A 20,497-nucleotide genomic window follows, 5' to 3' on the forward strand; every position below is an offset into this window, starting at 1 on the left:
GAAGTGCACTACATAAGTACCTCAGAAGCATTGATCATCTCACACATCCTTGAAGAAGGCACCTGTGCCGTAATGCATTGGGAACCCCCAGGTACATACCCATCTTGAACCCACCTGCATCTACATCCGCCCCAATCTGGGCACCTGAATGGCAGCAGCTGCGCTTAACTGGACACTGGTCCCCACTCACACCAGCCCCAGCCTCTTCCATATGACAGCGCTGCACATGCTCATCACACCACCGCACACACCACAGGTTTCACCTGCACTGCATCCACGGACGTGAGCCACTGAAACAGTGCACGTCCCCCAACGTGGCATCATACTGGACTTTAGAAGAACTGATCCTACACCAATGGACCTGGGCACCTACCAGTAGGTGAGCACCCATTCTCCTCACCAGTGTGGGATGATGCAAAGTGGGAGTACCCCTGATCACCTCCAACAGGGCATCCCAGTTCAGAAGTCTGTCGGCCATAGGTCTGTCAGCCATAAGTCTCTCGGCCAAGCATGCAATAGTCAGGACCGCATGTCAAGGAGCCCCCTGAAAGGGTTGACCCTACTCCCCACACTGTGGATATGCCCTGTCACCCCAAATCACCAAAAACTGGGCAGTGTGTGCTGCCACGAACCTTCTAAGACATTTATCCTCCAGGAGCACTGTGCCTCCTACTGAGCAACTACCACCCTCTATGTGCACACACATAGATACAAATAAACATATTTGTTTCTTCCACCATCCATCCAGCCTCCAGTATTTATGTTCTACCACAACACATCCACCACAATACACAGCCATCGGCTCCCCCCAACCTCCCCCCATTTTTTCCCTCCTCCCTCTTCCCACCAATACACACACACACAACCAGGGAGCACACATACCCTCCAATCTTACCATATCTATCCAATAGTAGGATCAGGTACCCCTACTGTACGGTGCAGCACCATCCACACCTGGACCCCCATCTCTCTCTCTCTCTCCCCCCTCCCTCCTTTTTCTGTCCTCACACCTTCCCCCCACCATCATCCAATCCCTTATATCCCACAACACCACCACCACCACCACCACCCCGAAGCGCATCCCAAACCCAGTATTACAGACTATTTTCTCAATGCACATAAATCTTGTTACTCTGATGGTATTGTTTAACCAGTTATCTTAAACAAAGAAAATGATGTTTTTTGCAGGTAAATTCCTGTAGCAGTGTTCCTTAGTGTACATGCATTAGAAGGAGCTATTCCCCTGTTCTTATCTACAGCAGTCACAGCTGGCTGCTGATTGCCGAAAACTCTTATCCTCAGTGAACTTTGAGAATAGCTTCTATACCAGTGCTGTTATGGTAGTGTGTATAAAATATAAATAGACAAATAGTATCCATATAGATGCCTTTGTATAGCAGTATTGAATTGTTTTTAAATTGTTATTGCAGTTGTTATATTTGTAACAAGTGTTGATCAACTGCTGCTGCAGTGGCTGCTGTTATAAAACTTATTTACAATAATCTTATTGATCTATTCATCAGTTTAAGGGATAGTTATTAAATTCTACAATTTTTCCAGTGATGTTTTCGGACGTCATCACATCTGATTGTTACCCAACACTATATCCTCCTCCACTTCTCCATTCTGCCACAGGCACACAGTCGGCCTCGCTACTACACCTGGCAGTTCAGGAGAAAAAGATCAAAATAATAAAAGTTACATTTTAATGATACGACCAGTGCACCCTGATACTATCCTCTGCTCTTTTTATAAATTTGCTTTTGTTAGTGCGTAGCACCTCTTCAACATCTCTAATTATTTATAAGATTCAGGTACAATTAGAGGAGAAGGTCATTTCTACTGGTGCGGTTATATTCTTTACACATAGTACAGAGTAATATGTAAGATACTATGATGGAGCTGACACATAGATACCCCTTCATATATACTAACCTGATGCACAGAGTAATATGTAAGATACTATGATGGAGCTGACACCTAGGTACACCTTTATATATACTAACCTGATGCACAGAGTAATATGTAAGATACTATGATGGAGCTGACACCTAGATACCCCTTTATATATACTAACCTGATTCACAGAGTAATATGTAAGATACTATGATGGAGCTGACACCTAGATACCCCTTTATATATACTAACATGATGCCCAGAGTAATATGTAAGATACTATGGAGCTGCCACCTAGATACCCCATTATATATACTAACCTGATGCACAGAGTAATATGTAAGATACTATGATAGAGCTACCACCTAGATACCACTTTAAATATACTAACCTGATGCACAGAGTAATATGTTAGATATGATGATGGAGCTGTCACCTAGTTCCCCTTTATATATACTAACCTTATGCAAACAGTAATATGTAAGATACTATGATGGAGCTGCCATCTAGATACCCCTTTATATATACTAACCTGATGCACAGAGTAATATGTAATATACTATGATGGAGCTGCCACCTAGATACCCCTTTTTTATATAATAACCTGATGCACAGAGTAATATGTAAGATACTATGATGGAGCTGTCACCTAGATACCTCTTTATATATACTAACCTGATGCACAGAGTATTATGTAAGATACTATGATAGAGCTGCCATCAAGATACCCCTTTATATATACTAACCTGATGCACAGAGTAATATGTAAGATACTATGATGGAGCTGCCATCTAGATACCCCTTTATATATACTAACCTGATGCACAGAGTAATATGTAAGATACTATGATGGAGCTGCCACCTAGATACCCTTTCATATATACTAACCTGATGCACAGAGTAATATGTAAGATACTATGATAGAGCTGCCACCTAGATACCCCTTTATATATACTAACCTGATGCACAGAGTAATATGTAAGATACTATGATGGAGCTACCATCTAGATACCCCTTTATATATACTAACCTGATGCACAGAGTAATATGTAATATACTATGATGGAGCTGCCACCTAGATACCCCTTTTTTATATAATAACCTGATGCACAGTGTAATATGTAAGATACTATGTTGGAGCTGTCACCTAGATACCCCTTTATATATACTAACCTGATGCACAGAGTAATATGTAAGATACTATAATGGAGCTGCCACCTAGATACCCCTTCATATATACTAACCTGATGCACAGAGTAATATGTAAGATACTATGATGGAGCTGCCACCTATGAACCCCTTCATATATACTAACCTGATGCACAGAGTAATATGTAAGATACTATGATAGAGCAGCCACCTAGATACCCCTTTATATATACTAACCTTATGCACAGAGTAATATGTAAGATACTATGATGGAGCTGCCACCTAGATACCACTTTATATATACTAACCTGATGCACAGAGTAATATGTAAGATACTATGATGGAGCTGTCACCTAGATACCCCTTTAAATATATTAACCTGATGCACAGAGTAATATTTAAGACACTATGATGGAGCTGCCACCTAGATACCCCTTTATATATACTAACCTGATGCACAGAGTAATATGTAAGATACTATGATGGAGCTGCCACCTAGATACCCCTTCATATATACTAACCTGATGCACAGAGTAATATGTAAGATACTATGATAGAGCTGCCACCTAGATACCACTTTATATATACTAACCTGATGCACAGAGTAATATGTAAGATACTATGATGGAGCTGTCACCTAGATACCCCTTTAAATATACTAACCTGATGCACAGAGTAATATGTAAGACACTATGATGGAGCTGCCACCTAGATACCCCTTTATATATACTAACCTGATGCACAGAGTAATATGTAAGATACTATGATGGAGCTGCCACCTAGATACCCCTTCATATATACTAACCTGATGCACAGAGTAATATGTAAGATACTATGATAGAGCTGCCACCTAGATACCACTTTATATATACTAACCTGATGCACAGAGTAATATGTAAGATACTATGATGGAGCTGTCACCTAGATACCCCTTTAAATATACTAACCTGATTCACAGAGTAATATGTAAGATACTATGATGGAGCTGCCACCTAGATACCCCTTTATATATATACTAACCTGTTGCGCAGAGTAATATGTAAGATACTATGAAGAATCTGCCTCCTTCGAACCCTTTTATATAAACTAAAGAAAAAGGAAAGAGTGAGCTCACCTCCTATGGGAGATGCTTGAGAAAATTTAAATCAAATATATTGTTATGATTTTTAATTATACAAATAAAAACAAGACTCATTTTGAATACTTTTATCCATACTGATAAAGAACATTTAGTAAGTTTATACTCATGGACCCACCATACTGATAGAGAGTAAATAGATACAGTTCACATGCTACAACATTACTGATAGAGACTATATAGATGTAGAGAAATAGATATATAGATAGCTAGGTAGATCCCTTATTACAAACCAAAGAAATATATATATATATTTATATATATATATATTTATATATATATATATACACAGTATATATTAGAGATGATCCGAACCCACCCAAATTTTTCAGATCCGAGTCAGGGTTTCCCATCTGACTCGGATCTCAAGAAGTGCTTTCATCTTCATAATCTATGTTGTATATAAGGGACCACACGGTGGATGCCATTTCATTCCAGGTGTGGAGACTGAACAGGGAGGGTGGGTAGTTTAGGGCTGGGAGAGGTGCTGGTGCTGTCTGCTGTGTCCTGGGCTAGAGCACTGCTGATCCATCTGGTGCTGTCACTGCTGTGCTGTCTGCTGTGTCCATCTGGGCTGTTGCTGATCCATCTGGGCTAGTGCTGTGCTGTCTGCTGTGTCCATCTGGGCTGGTGCTGTGCTGTCTGCTGTGTCCATCTGGGCTGGTGCTGTGTTTTCTGCTGCGTCCATCTGGACTGGTGCTGAACCAACTGGGCTGGTGCTGTGATGTCTGCTGTGTCCATCTGGGCTGGTGCTGATCCATCTGGGCTGCTGCTGTGCTGTCTGCTGTTTCCATCTGGGCTGGTGCTGATCCATCTGGGCTGGTGCTGTGCTGTCTGCTGCGTCCATCTGGGTCCAAATTCTGGACTGTCAAAAAAAATATATATATTGTCAATTTATCTTCGTTGTGTGTGCATGTTAGGCTTAGCCTCACAAGATACAGCAACACAACCTAGTGCTGCCCGAGTCCAGTTGTCATCAATCGGTGCTCTGTGCCCAACTTCTGGACCATAAAAAAACAATATATATATATATTATATATATATATATATTGTCAATTTATCTTTTGTGTCTGTGTGCATGTTAGGCTAAGCTGCACAAGATACAGCAATGCAACCTTGTGCTGCCCGACTCCAGTCATCATCAATCGGTGCTCTGGGCCCAAATTCTGGACCGTCAAAAAAAAAATATATATATATATGTATTTATTGTCAATTTATCTTCTGTGTGTGTGTCCGTGTTAGGCTTACCACACAAGATACAGCAACGCAACCTAGTGCTGCCAGACTCCTGTCATCATCAATCGGTGCTCTGGACTCATATTCTGGACTGGCAAAGAAAAAGAAAAATAATTATTGTCAATTTAGTTTCTGTGTGTGCATGACTGCACGTGTTTGAATTTTGTAACCGCACCTTGGCTACACTATTGGTGCTTATGACACTGCTTCAAGACCACAGAAAATATGGAGAGCTGTCACATGACAGGAGAAGAGAAGCAGAGGTGAAATGTCATATGTGGTGCACTTTAATTAAAACGTAACTTTTAACAATGTCACAGGCTAATACCCTATTAGGAAAGAGGAACAGCAAAAATAGTTTAAAAATTAATAAGTGTGATAAAGAAAGAAAATGAGTTTAAAAAATAGAATGCGACATGTGTGTCCTGACCTACTGTGTTATAATAAAGATTGACTGTTACTATTTGTGACTGTGTGTCTAATTGCTTCAGTAGGAACATGTGTTTAAATATCCAATTCAAATTCATGAGAGTGGCACACATAAGTCACATATAATACATTCAATGGTGAATATTTCCAAAATTAAGTCAATTAATTATCAAGTGTGTTAAACGTTGTTTCTGAGGGATGTTAGCATATAATATAATCATGTGTCCACATAAAGAACCCTTATACAGGCTCATTAGTTAATTGTCAGTCCACCTAATAGCTTGGCTCATTATGTATTAACACATTACAAGATGTTACCTTACTATATAATTACTCCTATAGGGAACTCCTATATGGGCTCATAAATGCCCATTCATCAGATAGCGCAGTTCGTTTGTATATCAGCATATTGACATGCCCATATTCATTCATACAATTCTGTTATTTACTGTTAGATTTAAATCAACATCTGGGAGTAATTATCCTTATACACCATTAAATTCAGGGTGTATAGAATGTCTAATCAGACACTTTCTGCCTGAATATTATGCACAAGAAATAGTTTATTAGTCACATTATTTGAATGAAATCACCCTTCAATTAAGTTTACTACTATTCTCAAATTATCCATATGCCAAGGATGTCCTTTGTGTAAGTAAGGCAACAGCTGTTGCCCATTGATTAAAAAAGCCAAAGCCCATTGTTATCGTGCCAGGGCAAAAGACAAAAAAATCCACTTCTCATGTGTGGAATTATTTCAGCCCCAATCCGGACAACAGTTGTCAAGCCATATGTAACCATAGCCAAAAAAGAGTGAGTAGATGGAGGGACCAAAACCACCTAGGAACCTCCTCCTTGTTACATCACTTGGAGCGCATTCATCAAATATCAAAGTGTATATCACCAAGTTTCAAAACTGAAAACGTAACAAGTCCAGTGTCACCTTCCTGCTCCCTCTCTATGGGATCCAAGCACCTTCGATCTACAACACCAACACCTTTATCATCAACATCCTCATTTGTCATCGGGACTAGTACTGCTGCATCCAATGTTGTTATTCGAAGCATGATTGACTCCTCGCCTATCCATGATTCCTCAGAAGGATCCTTGATGACTATGCCTGGTGCTGCTGCTGTTGCTGTGAGTGGATCTTCATCCAAGAAGGGAAACAGGAGGAAGACTACTTGTAGTGTATCCTCCAAAAAACAATTAACTGTCAAACATTTGTTTGCAAGGGAAAACAAATATGACAGGAATCACCCATTTGCACAGCGGATTACTGATGCCATAAAAGCTATGCTGGTATTAGATGTGCATCCAGTATCTGCCATTACTGCAGTGGATTTTCAACAGTTAATTGAGGTCCTGTGTCCTTGCTACCAGATCCCTTCTAGATTCCACTTTGTTAGAACAGCAATTCCAAGTCTGTACAAGGACATTAAAAAAAACCTTATTAATGTCCTCAGAAATGCAGTTGTACCCACTGTAAACTTGACCACTGATATGTGGACAAGTGGGACAGAGTAAACTAAGGATTACATGACTGTCACAGCCCACTGGGTAGGTGTATTGCCTACAACAGCAACAGCAGAAGCAACATCTACCAAAAGACAGCTGATATAGAGGCAGGCTACTGTTTGTATAACTGGTTTTACTAAGAGGCATACCACTGAGAACCTCTTCGAAAAACTCAGGGAAATCATTGCTAAATGGCTTACCCCACTTGGACTCTCCTCAGGATTTGTTATTTCGGACAATGCCACCAATACTGTGAGAGCATTACATGTGGGCGAATTCCAACACATCCCATGTTTTGCTCACACAAATATTTGGTGGTGCAACATTTTTTAAAAAATGACAGGGGTGTGCAGGAGATGCTCTCTGTGGCCCACAAAATATCCAGACATTTCAGACATTCAGCAAATGCTTGTCGAAGATTGCATTACCAGCAGGTACTGTTAAATTTGCCCTGCCATCAGTTGAAGCAAGAGGTAGTAACTCAGTGGAATTCTACCCTCTATATGCTTCAGTGGATGGAGAAACAGTAAAAGGCGATCCAGGGCTATACAATGGCCAATGACATAGGCCGTGGAGGGGGAATGCACCTTACTCAAGTGCAGTGGATAATAATTTCAGTGTTGTGCAAGGTTCTCAAACCCTTTGAACTTGCCACATGTGAAGTTAGTTCAGACACTGCCAGTTTGAGTCAGGTCATTCCCCTCATCCGACTTTTGCAAAAACAACTCGAAAAACTAAAGGAGGAACTGAAACAGAGCGATTGCGCAGGTATGTCAGAATGGTGGATCAAGCCCTTGATTCACTCCACCAGGATCCAAGAGTCATCAATCTATTGAAATCTGAAAAATATATTTTGGCTGCCATTCTGGATCCTAGGTTTAAGTCCTACCTTGTGAGTTTTTTTCCAACAGATCAAAATCTAAAACTATGCAAAGAGCTGTTGGGAAAAAAATTGTCAACTGCAGCCACATGTGAAATGCCATCATCTCCTTCAGTTTCTGCAGCTGCCAGGAAAATACTACATTTTCCTTACAGAATGCCTGCGTGTAATGCAGATCATTCACCAAAAAATGACATCTGGTCAGGCCTGAGAGAACTGCCTACTAGTGACATGTCTTCTACCGTGTCTATGTGTGATATGGTCTCCATTCACAGAATGGTGGAGGACTATTTCAGAGATAATATCCTAATATGAATATCAGACAGTCCCTTTCAGTACTGGCAGGAAAAAGAAGCAATTTGGAGGCCCATACACAAACTGACTTTGCATTACTTAAGTTGCCCACCCTCCAGTGTGTACTCTGAAAGAGTTTTCAGTGCAGCTGGCAACCTTGTCAGTGATCGGCATAGGAGGTTACTTCCTCAAAATGTGGAAAAGATGATGTTCCTTAAAATTAATTACAAATTCCACGAGGAAGACCTCTACCAACAATTATATCAAAAAATTACAGAGGTGCCTATGGTAGATTCCAGTGGGGATGAATTAATATTTTGTGAAGAAGAGGATGTACACACTGATGGGGATGACGAGGATGACGAGAACTTGTAATGTAAAGCTAGTTTGAGTATGGGATCATTTTCATTTCCATGTCCAATGCACATTGGCAGCTTGTTTTATGGGAGTCCAAACAAACCAATTTTTTCAGCCACAATTGGCAGTCTTTGTCACTGAAATGATTGGTTTGTTAAACTGTGAATGTCCTGTTTCATATACAACATAAGGGTGGGTGGGAGGGCCCAAGGACTATTCCATCCTGCACCTTTTTCCTTTCCATTATGTGCTGGTTGGGGCATTGCTGCCTGACATTTTAAATTAATGTTATGGTTGGTTAAGGAACCAATGATTTGTTTTTAAATTAATTTATTATCAATTTTACAGCCCGGGGCTGCACTTATTAATTTCTTTTTATTATTATTTATTCAGCCAGGGTCTGCACCCAATGAATTGTTTTTTACTTTTTAAATTAAATTATTACTAATTATTCAGCCTGGGGCTGCACCAATTAATTGTCTTTTAATTAATTTATTATCAATTTACAGCCAGGGGCTGCACTAATGAATTTCTTTTTATTATTAATTATTCAGCCTGGGGCTGCACCTACTAGTATCAACTATCAGTTCTTCAATCCTCAAGGGTATCCCAACCATCATCTTTGCACAGTCATCATCTCTATTAATTATTACATCAATCAGTTTTGAGCCAGCAAGCTGTATGCAACCTTTTGGCCCTTTAACTAGATAATAAAATCAATATTGTAAGCTGTGAGGTGGTCAAAATTGACTGGAAATGAGTGGAAATAAATGTTATTGAGGTTATTAATACTGTAGGAACAAGCAAATGCCCATTTTATGTGATTTTAGCTGTTTGTTTGATTTTTTAAGAAAAAATCCAGATCAAAAACATGAAAACAAAACACGGAGGTGAGGTTTTGGCAAAACAAATCCAGATACAAAACCAGGAGAGATCCAGATCCAACACCAAGACACGGGGGTCGGCGCACATCTCTAATATATATACAAATATATGTATATATATATATATATATATATATCAGATATCAGATATCCCCCTGGATGCGGCACTGCACACATGAAGAAACACACTGTACACCGGGCTGGTATAAATGTTTAAATTCCTATATTGTTGGCATTTTCATCAGGACATAAAGACATTAACAACGTGTCTTACCTTAAGTACTCACACCAAGTGATCACACAGCTGTCTCACCAGAGTGGGACCACTCACCCACCCAGGGGCGCACACCGCTGATGTCATCATGCCCATGCGTGGGGCATCAGCATACTCAAGTGTACCGTCACCATAGAAACATATAACACTGAACACAATACAATATATCCACATATATGTACCCATTGCCATAGCCTGCGATCGTCGCCATCACATGTTCATATTGGTACAAATTTTAGGACACATAAAGCTATACTGATTGCATTGTATGTTGTGCCCTAATTATGATGATATCTTTTATTTATCTGGTTGCAGATGTCCCTTGCTAGCACCATCTGTAGATATGTACTGTGTTCAGTGTTATATGTTTCTATGGTGATGGTACACTTGGTTATGCTGACACCCCACGCATGGGCGTAATGATGTCAGCAGTGTGCGCCGCCGGGTGTGTGAGCGGTCCCGCTCCGGTGAGGCAGCTGTGTGATCACTTGGTGTGAGTACTTAAGGTAAGACGCGTTGTTAATGTCTTTATGTCCTGATGAAAATGCCAACAATATAGGCATTGAAACATTGATACCAGCCCGCTGTACAGTATGTTTCTTCAAGCGTGGAGTGCCGCATCCAGAGGGATATCTGTGATAAACTTTATGCAGGCAACCAGCTAAGTAATCTTATACCTCCAGAGTGTAGGACTAAGGACCTCATTCAGGGGCAGATGCAAGAAGTGATCGCTCTCTGAATGAGGGTGGGTGCTGTTTTTTTTTGGGTGTGGCCTCCTGGTTGCAAGCTAAGCAGTGGGTTACTACCCACAGCTTATCTAGTGACCAGGGTAATGGTCATGATGGTGATCACCATCGCGACCATCAGGGCTTGCGATCAGACCCTAAGGTTGGGTCTGGGCACTCGCAAAGCCGCAGGGAACTTTCTGCTCTGATGGAGCAGGAAGCTCCCCACTGACATCACTGATGATGTCAGTGCAGCTGCCCACAAAATGGTAGGCGTTAAGGAACGCCTCCATTTTGGAAACCCCCCCCGGCCTGCCTACAAAAAGGGGCAAGCTGTCAATCAACATTGACAGCCACCCCTTTTGTAGCAAGCTCTGGAGCGAGAGAGTTTCTCTCTTGCTCCGGGGCTTGCACACGCGCAGTGCGGCCGCTGCTCATGTGCAGGGTTACCCATCGACCCAGTTGCGAGCACAGCAGTGCTTGCGACCAGGTCTGAATGACCCCCTATATGCTCTGTATATATGTATATATATATATATATATATAAATGCGATGTCTGTTAAAAAACAGCAACAGGCGGCACTCCACGGACTTTGTAAATAAAGAAAGGTGACTTTATTCGAATAAAGTCACCTTTCTTTATTTACAAAGTCCGTGGAGTGCCGCCTGTTGCTGTTTTCTAACAGACATCGCATTTCTATACCATTTTAAGGAAGGCACCCCGGCATTATTATATTGGAATATCGAGTGCCCCTCTACATGTTCTATATATATATATATATATATATGTATATATATATTATAAGGGCACAATTGTGCCCTTATATTAAGGCTGCATCTAAAATAATGGATTTTTCCATAGAGAATTCTGGAGGGGGGGCAGGGTGTTCAAGGGGCTACACCTCAAAAGCTATTAGAGGTACGGATCTGAAATTTGGTATGTATAGGTAGAACTGTCACTGGGTGCTGCATGCCAAATTCAGGGCATAAACATAAAAAATTAGGATTTGGGAGTAATCTAAATCTTCAACTGTCACTTTTTTCTGACAGTCTCAATTAGGAAAACTTTTCTGCTGTAGTCTATGGAGTTTTTTTGGCAAGGCAAAACTCAGGGTAGGGGTGGAATTTAGATTTGGGGTTTGTTTTATTAGGTAGCTATTGTGCCAGTGTATATGCTTTAGGGGTTCAGGTAAATTAGAAAGTTACAGTCTTTAAACTATTACCTCAAAAATGCTCCATTGTAGGTAGGACTTTTCAACTTGTTGCGCAGCCGCAGTAGGAGCCTCCAGCAGGTGTAGTCATAGTGGCTTCACTTGGGTGCAGCAAGATGGCCACCATTTGTGGACGGTAGCGGGGTCCGGAACCAGGTGGCAGGAAGCCGGCATTTGCTGTGGCCGGAATGTAAGGGTGAGGGGGTAGGGGTTGGCGGGCTTTAGCAGTGGCCAGGAACTGGGGACAGTAGTGGGCATTAGCAGTGGTGGTACAGTGGCTGTGCGGGCGGTGGTAGTGCAGGTGTTAGGACCCGGGGGAGGTAGCAGCACACAGATGAAGGGTCGGATCTTGAAGATCCATGATACCTGCATCTGTGTTTTAAAAAAAGAAACACAGAAGCATGGGTGGGTCAGTGAGACATGTCTGTGCTTCTGTGTTTAAAAATAAAAACAGTGTAAAAAAAAATGGTGTGGCCCTTCCCCAAAAACCAACCAGCCCCGGGCTATGGAGCCCCAGTACTGGTTGTGCTAAATACAGGGGACAAATGATATAGGGGTCCACCGTATTAAACACAACCAGCACCAGGCTATTCAAAACCTGCCCTGGTTGCCAAAATACGGGGGACAAATGATGTAGGTGTCCCCCGTATTTAGCACCATCAGCACAGGGCTCTGAGCTGGTCCTGCATATGGCCCCCCCTGTATTTCCCAGAACTAGCACGGGACCCTTTCTAGTGGGCTCCATTGTGCGCATGCGCGAGACCCGGATAGCGACAGGTAAGCCGTCGCTCCGGGTCTCAAACCAAAGGGGGCATGCTGTCGATGTTGAGTGACAGCACGTCCCCTTTGGTGGGTGGGCTGGGGGCGTGGCTGGCCAGACGGAGGTGTTCCCATGGGAATGCCTACCATCTGGGGCCGGACCCACTGACATCACAAGTGATGTCAGTGGGAGTGCTTTTGGCTCTGGTAGAGCCGAAAGCACTCTAAGGCTTGTGACAACGAGATCCTACCACAAGGGTCTCGTCGCAAACCCGATGGTCGTGATGGTCTTGACCATCATGACCATCTTCCTGGCCTCTCACTAAAGCAGTGGGTGGTCACCTACAGCTATGCGAGCGGCCAGGAGGCCGCTCTAAAAAAACAGAGGGCCGGCCCTGATTTAGAGCAAGTGCTCTTTCAGAGCATCCAGCTCTGAATCAGGCCCTCTTTCTCTATACAAGCAGTGAATCTTATTGGGCTATCAAGTGCATTGAGAATTGCAATTATGTCAAGAAATTTGACTTCTGTGCCCTTCCAAATCAGGAATAGGTCATCAATAAATCTCTTATAACAAATAATTTTGTCACCAAAGGTACCTAGGATATGTTGCTGTTCATAGTGATACATGTACAGGTTGGTATACGATGGGGCCAGATTAGACCCCATCGCCATGCCAGACACCTGAACAAAGTACTCATCACCATAACAGAAATGATTGGACATGAGTACAAGTTCAATTAAATCACATACAAAATCAATAGGTGGCCCCACATGTGTGCCATTTGTAAGGATAGTTCTCACTGCCTCAATGCCTGCTTCATGGGGTATCACAGTGTACAAAGAGCCGTCGCTCCGGGTCTCGTACCAAAGGGGGCGTGCTGTCAATGTTGAGTGACAGCACATTCCCTTTGGTGGGCGGGTGGGGGGCGTGGCCGGCCAGACGGAGGTGTTTCCATGGGAATGCCTACCGTCTGGGGCTGGCCCCACTGACATCACAAGTGATGTCAGTGGGAGTGCTTTCGGCTCTGGTAGAGCCGAAAGCACTCTAAGGCTTGTGACAACGAGATCCTACCACAAGGGTCTCGTCGCAAGCACGATAGTTGTGATGGTCTTGACCATCACGACCATCTTCCTGGCCTCTCACTAAAGCAGTGGGTGGTCACCTACAGCTATGCGAGTGGCCAGGAGGCCACTCTAAAAAAACAGAGGGCCGGCCCTGATTTAGATCAAGCGCTCTGTCAGAGCGTCCGGCTCTGAATCAGGCCCTCTTTCTCTATACAAGCAGTGAATCTTATTGGGCTATCAAGTGCATTGAGAATTGCAAGAATGTCAAGAAATTTGACTTCTCTGCCCTTCCAAATCAGGAATAGGTCATCAATAAATCTCTTATAACAAATAATTTTGTCACCAAAGGTACCTAGGATATGTTGCTGTTCATAGTGATACATGTACAGGTTGGTATACGATGGGGCCAGATTAGACCCCATCGCCATGCCAGACACCTGAACAAAGTACTCATCACCGTAACAGAAATGATTGGACATGAGTACAAGTTCAATTAATTCACATACAAAATCAATAGGTGGCCCCACATGTGTGCCATTCGTAAGGATAGTTCTCACTGCCTCAATGCCTGCTTCATGGGGTATCACAGTGTACAAAGATGCCACGTTCATAGTTATGTCCATTATCTTTCTTATATAATGGCATACAAATATATAAGAAGGATGATGGACAAGGAGGGGAGGGGTAATTGCACATACAGTTTATGCTTCATAATCCCCCTCCTATTTTATATCATTATGGGGTATATGTATTAACTGGCAATATGGGGAAGAAGTGGTTGCCCTATTCACCATAGCAGGGACAGAATTGTCCCTTGCAGCAGGGACTGGCGGCTCCGGGGTCTGCACATGGGATCTGGTGATGCTTTCAAGATCCTGCACATGCCCATTGGAGCCAGATGGGAGTGAGACACAGTGCATCAGCACTAGGCTGCTGTGCTGTGTGCTCAGGCAGGAATCACTGGAAGAGGGAGTATTCACTCCCCCACTCTGGCAGATGAGTTGTTCTAGCATCTTATCATTAGTGCTTCCTACTTTGCCTTGGTAATGAGGCAAAGCAGGTAGAGTTATAGCAGTACGATCTGTGCTGCTATAATAAATCTACCCTTATACTCCTTATATATTTTTAAGACCATCATATTCCTTATATGCTTGTTTACCATAAAAATATATAAGAAAGATGATGGGCATCAAAATATATAAAATTATGTGTATTGGGGTAGGGGGTGATGTGTATAAAATATATGTACATTTCCCATCCTTGCCCATTATCTTCCTTAGATATTTTTATGGCATAAAAATATATAAGAAAGATGTTGGTCATGAAACAAATAAAGAGAAGGTGGGCAATGGGGGTAATGTGTATACATTTTAAACACATCACCTTATTTTAAAATATGACCGTATTTCTCCATTTTACTTACTATAAAATAAATGTTCTTGCTGTTTAATACTTAAAGCTGCCACTAGCTGGGGCAGCAGAGAACCAGCTCTTGTCCTACTACTAAAGTAACGCAGGCTGCGCTGTGGCTCCTTTTACTGTGACTGACACGGGGTGATGTCATGACGCTCGGATGTCATGACATCATGACGCTCAGATATCATGACGTCACATGTGTGTTAATCACAGTAAAGGTCAGAAGTAGGAGCCAGTGGGGGACTGCTTGTGCAAATGCCGCTATGGACCATCATAGCAGCGGGCGCTAAGGACTTAGGACCAGTCCAGGATATTTAACTTGGGTGAGTTGTGACCCCTTGCTGAGATGGGCATGAGCCAGTCTGGGGTCATTACCAACAGTTTGAGAAATGCTGCACTACACCAAGAAAATTCTCTCTCCTGTTTGTTGCATACTGTTGTATTAGTTGTTATTAATAGCAATGCCCAGTGCACCTATTCCAGCCTTACACCCCTGTATCTATTTCTGTGCAGGCCCAAGGCATGTGCGCTTGCAGAAGAAAGTTTGGCCTCATGCTCATAAAGTGAGGCTCCCAGGTATATGACATTTTGGGGGCATGACTGTATGTTATACCCTGTTCACATAATACTGGGGTCTTGCCCAGGCAGCCCTCAGCCTCTCTGGTTACAGTATGGATGACACAAGCATTCTCCCATCTATCACCGCTGCTTGGTGACACCATCTGAGGGCATGATAATAAAATAGCAGAGCAGCTCTACAATTTTGGTGTCGCCCTCTCAGATGGTGTCACGTGGTGCACCCCCCTAGTAATGCCACTGGCACCGCTTTATGCCATTATAGTACAAATTTAATTTTCAAATAAATAATAATTTCACACAATTTTGGGGTGTCACCATACACATTGTTTATTACTTTACACTGGTGCAGAGGATAAGATGTAGATATTTCTCCTCTCCAGTCTTTAACAGGATTGATTTATATAAAACACTTGTCACATTCAGAAAATAAAAATGTCCTCACTTGTAAATATATTGAATTGATGCAAACTTACTTAAAAAACACATTATACATTCAGGGCCTTAGAGTGTCTCCTCATGTGATTAGTGAGTGTTCTTTTACTACTAACACAGTTGTGACATTCACAGCATTAATATGGTTTCTCTCCTGTGTGACTCCTCCGATGTTTAACAAGATGTGATTGCTGGGAAAAACACTTGCTGCACTCAGAACATGTAAATGGTTTCTCTCCTATGTGACTCCTCTGATGTGTAACAAGATTTGACGAAGTAGAAAAACACTTGCTGCACTCAGAACATGTAAATGGCTTCTCTCCTGTGTGACTCCTCTGATGTATATCAAGATGTGACTTACGGGAAAAACACTTGCTGCATTCAGAACATGTAAATGGTTTCTCTCCTGTGTGACTCCTCTGATGTTTAACAAGATCTGATGAATTGGAATAACACTTGCAGCACTCAGAACATGCAAATGGTTTCTCTCCTGTGTGACTCCTGTGATGAGTAACAAGATTTGATGAATTGGAAAAACACTTGCTACATTCAGAACATGCAAATGGTTTCTCTCCTGTGTGACTCCTCTGATGTTTAATAAAACTTGATGAATTGGAAAAACACTTGCTACATTCAGAACATGTAAATGGTTTCTCTCCTGTGTGACTCCTCTGATGTTTAACAAGATCTGATGAATTGGAATAACACTTGCAGCACTCAGAACATGTAAATGGCTTCTCTCCTGTGTGACTCCTCTGATGTATATCAAGATGTGCCTTACGGGAAAAACACTTGCTGCATTCAGAACATGTAAACGGTTTCTCTCCTGTGTGACTCCTCTGATGTATAACAAGCACTGACTTATGGGAAAAACATTGGCTGCATTCAGAACATGTAAATGGTTTCTCTTCTGTGTGACTCCTCTGATGTTTAACAAGATCTGATGAATTGGAAAAACACTTGCTGCACTCAGAACATGTAAATGGCTTCTCTCCTGTGTGACTCCTCTGATGTATATCAAGATATGACTTACGGGAAAAACACTTGCTGCATTCAGAACATGTAAATGGTTTCTCTCCTGTGTGACTCCTCTGATGTATATCAAGATATGACTTACGGGAAAAACACTTGCTGCATTCAGAACATGTAAATGGTTTCTCTCCTGTGTGACTCCTCTGATGTGAGATAAGATGTGATTTATACATAAAGCTTTTGTCACACTCAGAGCACAGATGCGGTTTCTTTCCTGTGAGACTCATCATGTATTAGATGAGAAACAAATTATCTGTAAAAGGTTTCTACTATCCAGAAAATGAGAATAGATTTCGGGAATCCTTTAGGTGTAAGACGAAATAGCGTCTTTAGTTGACTTGATCAGAGAACAATGTTCCTTTACCACGATGTCCTCTAATAGTCTTTGTGGTGTCCTGCTCTTTATTTGTCCTGCAATAAAAAAAGATTATATTTAAAATCATGAATGTTACTCAAGTAAAACGACTTTCACAGTAATAGTGTAATTTTATATACAGAACATGATATATATTTAAATACACTAAAAAACATGACTTAGCTATTTACTCACCCCCTGCACTGACCATAGATGGGTAACACATGCTACCGATTTTGACACAACTAGTGTCAGCTGATGCACCAGGACAGGGTTGGATTATAGTTGGGGAGGATGGGACCACACATTGGGGGCCCCCACACAAACACAAATATTGCCCTGACCCGGCCCACTCTGCACCATCCCTGGATTGAGTGTCTCCCTGCAGCATTGCATAGAATTGTCAATTATGAAGGCATCCCCCTTACTCTCCTGCCAGTGGTGAGTCAGCTATGTCACCAATCTACTGGTTATACTGTTTTGGTTCATGTGTTAAACAAATCAATACTATACAGAATATCAATAATTGTTAACTGCATGAACCTATATATATATCTGAGGAGAATGTGAAATACCAAGAAAAGGATAAATACTACCTCTACATGTGAGTCTAATGAGTAAATTTACTAACAATCGAGATTGCTCAAGGTGACAATCTCGGGTGATTTAGTTATTTGCTTCCATTTCTCAAATTTACTTTTGCCCATCTCAGGTGAGATGTCTCGATCAATTTCATTCAAATCGCGTGAGATAGCAAAATCGACTTAAATCACCATTGTGCCAATTCGGATGTACTTTTCACCTAAAATATACTTCTCTCAAATTTACCAAGAATCAAGATGAGCTGCGAGATGGTCAGAAACATACACAAATCATTGTGATTTGTGTATGTTTCTGCCTGTAAATAGTTAAAATAGGGCTAATTTTTTTTTAAAAAAGACATAGGGTCCCCCCAAAAGCCTAACCACATTGACTGGAACTGACTTAGAACCAGCCAATGAGTGGCTGCTACATGTAAAGCGGCCACTGATTGGCTAGTGGCCCGGGAGAAATTACAGCCGATTTTGGTCAATGTAATTTTGTGAGGTGTAAGTACATGTAACAACATATACTTACATCTGTTCAGCATGGTTTGGGTAAGTTGCTTTGTTGTTTTCACAAGACCCTGGATGCGACGGAGAGCAGCGCCAGGATGTAGGTGAGTAAAGGATCTTTTTGCAGGTCCATACACATGGATTTCTCCTTTGAACAAGTGGACCGAATGGCTAGAACAGGTAAGTATGTGTGATTGAGGTATGTGTGTAATAAATTTGTTCTATCAATAGTGTGCATTGTGTCTTTATTGAACTATTTATTTTAAAGTGGAAATATGGGTGCCGGTTGCCTGCTTTCACTAGTAGTTTCACAAGTGCCAAAGGGCAGGCATGCTGGCACCTCTAAATCCACTGTAAAATACACTTTATTACCCCCATACCCACCACTCCATGAGTGTGGGGAAGAGTCCCAGGCTTCAGACCAAGCCTGGGGTGCTCAGAAGAGGGGGGAAACCCTCTTGTGGGGGTCCTCATTTCCTCTGAGATCCCCAGCTTGGCCTGACCAGCTTGGGGTGAGAATGCTTTGGCCCTGGAGACCCAGTAATAGGGTCTCCTGGCTGTGGCATTACACCCCGTACAGTTTGGGTCTGGTGCTGTTTTTAAATATAGGGGTACCCCTATGCATTTTTCCCCTATATTTAAAACCAGGACTGGTCAGGCAGCCAGGTGCTGGTTCCTAAATTATGGTGGAACTCTACTTGTTTTGTTCCGCATAATTTTTGGAAAAAGGCCTGGCTGACAAGTCCGGGGCTGGTAAGGCATTTTGGGGGGGACCCTACATCATTTTTTTAAATTTTATTTAACCCATTTTTTACAGGCACAAGACACAAGCAGCTTACACATATCTCACTGATTTGTGCAGGCTGCTTTCTCGGGACAGTTAGGCAGAAAGAAAACTCTGCAATCTAGGGTGAGTAATCTGCTAAATGTGCAAATCGGGAGAAATAACTCACTCGAGCTTGCTTACAAGTTACCCCAAAAAAATCGACCTAATTCACCATTGCCCAAATGATTTTGGAACAAATCGCCTGTTGGTAAATTTGCAAAATAAAAAGTGAATAATTCACCCAGGCGAGGTACAGTACAGCAAGATTAATCTCTTTGCAAATCAGGACCATCTCGATTCTTAGTAAATTTACCCCTTAAAGTTATAATTGGACCATGTTGATTTAAATGAAATGGCCTGCTACATGGTTCAGACATGCAGACTCTATACCTAGAGCACAGCACAACACAAGCATCAATTATATATCATGCTATTTAGCATATGTATATATATATATATTTACAGTGGTCGAAGTGGGAATTTTGAAGTGGGGGTATGGAAGTCAAGCGTGTGTGTGCGGCGAAGGGGTATAACCGCACATCACGAGGGGCGTGGCTATGTGTCATGAGGGTTATGGTTGCACACAGGCTTTGCATGAAAAGAAAAATGCACACATTGGAGGCAATTCTTGGGCCAGTGACACTGCATCCGAGGTTGCCTCTGTTGGCTTTGGCACAATCAGGAAATTGGGCTGACACGCCAGCAGCATGTCAATAATGCTGTGGCCTACAGGGCACTGTGACTGATGTCTCTGCTGTATGGAGGCACATCCGTACTGTTTCTCCAACACATGCACAGTCCTCCAGTCACCTATCAAAACAGCGACCACCTCTGAATCAGCCCCACAGTACTGACACATATTTCCTCATGTCCCTCAGACCTCTCCACATTCCATCAGACACACATACCAGTACACATAAAATAGAAAAAAAATAACAAATGAAAGCT

At 42.1% G+C, this 20,497-nt stretch overlaps 1 pseudogene; it reads right to left on the bottom strand.

The window, feature by feature from the left end:
- Positions 1 to 16,379: 16,379 nt before the first annotated feature.
- Positions 16,380 to 20,497, bottom strand: part of LOC148431377 (uncharacterized) — a 45,916-nt pseudogene continuing 41,798 nt past the window's right edge.

Source organism: Taudactylus pleione, unplaced genomic scaffold, assembly GCF_031769625.1.
Source record: "Taudactylus pleione unplaced genomic scaffold, aTauple2 ptg002353l, whole genome shotgun sequence".
Taxonomy (NCBI): domain Eukaryota; kingdom Metazoa; phylum Chordata; class Amphibia; order Anura; family Myobatrachidae; genus Taudactylus; species Taudactylus pleione.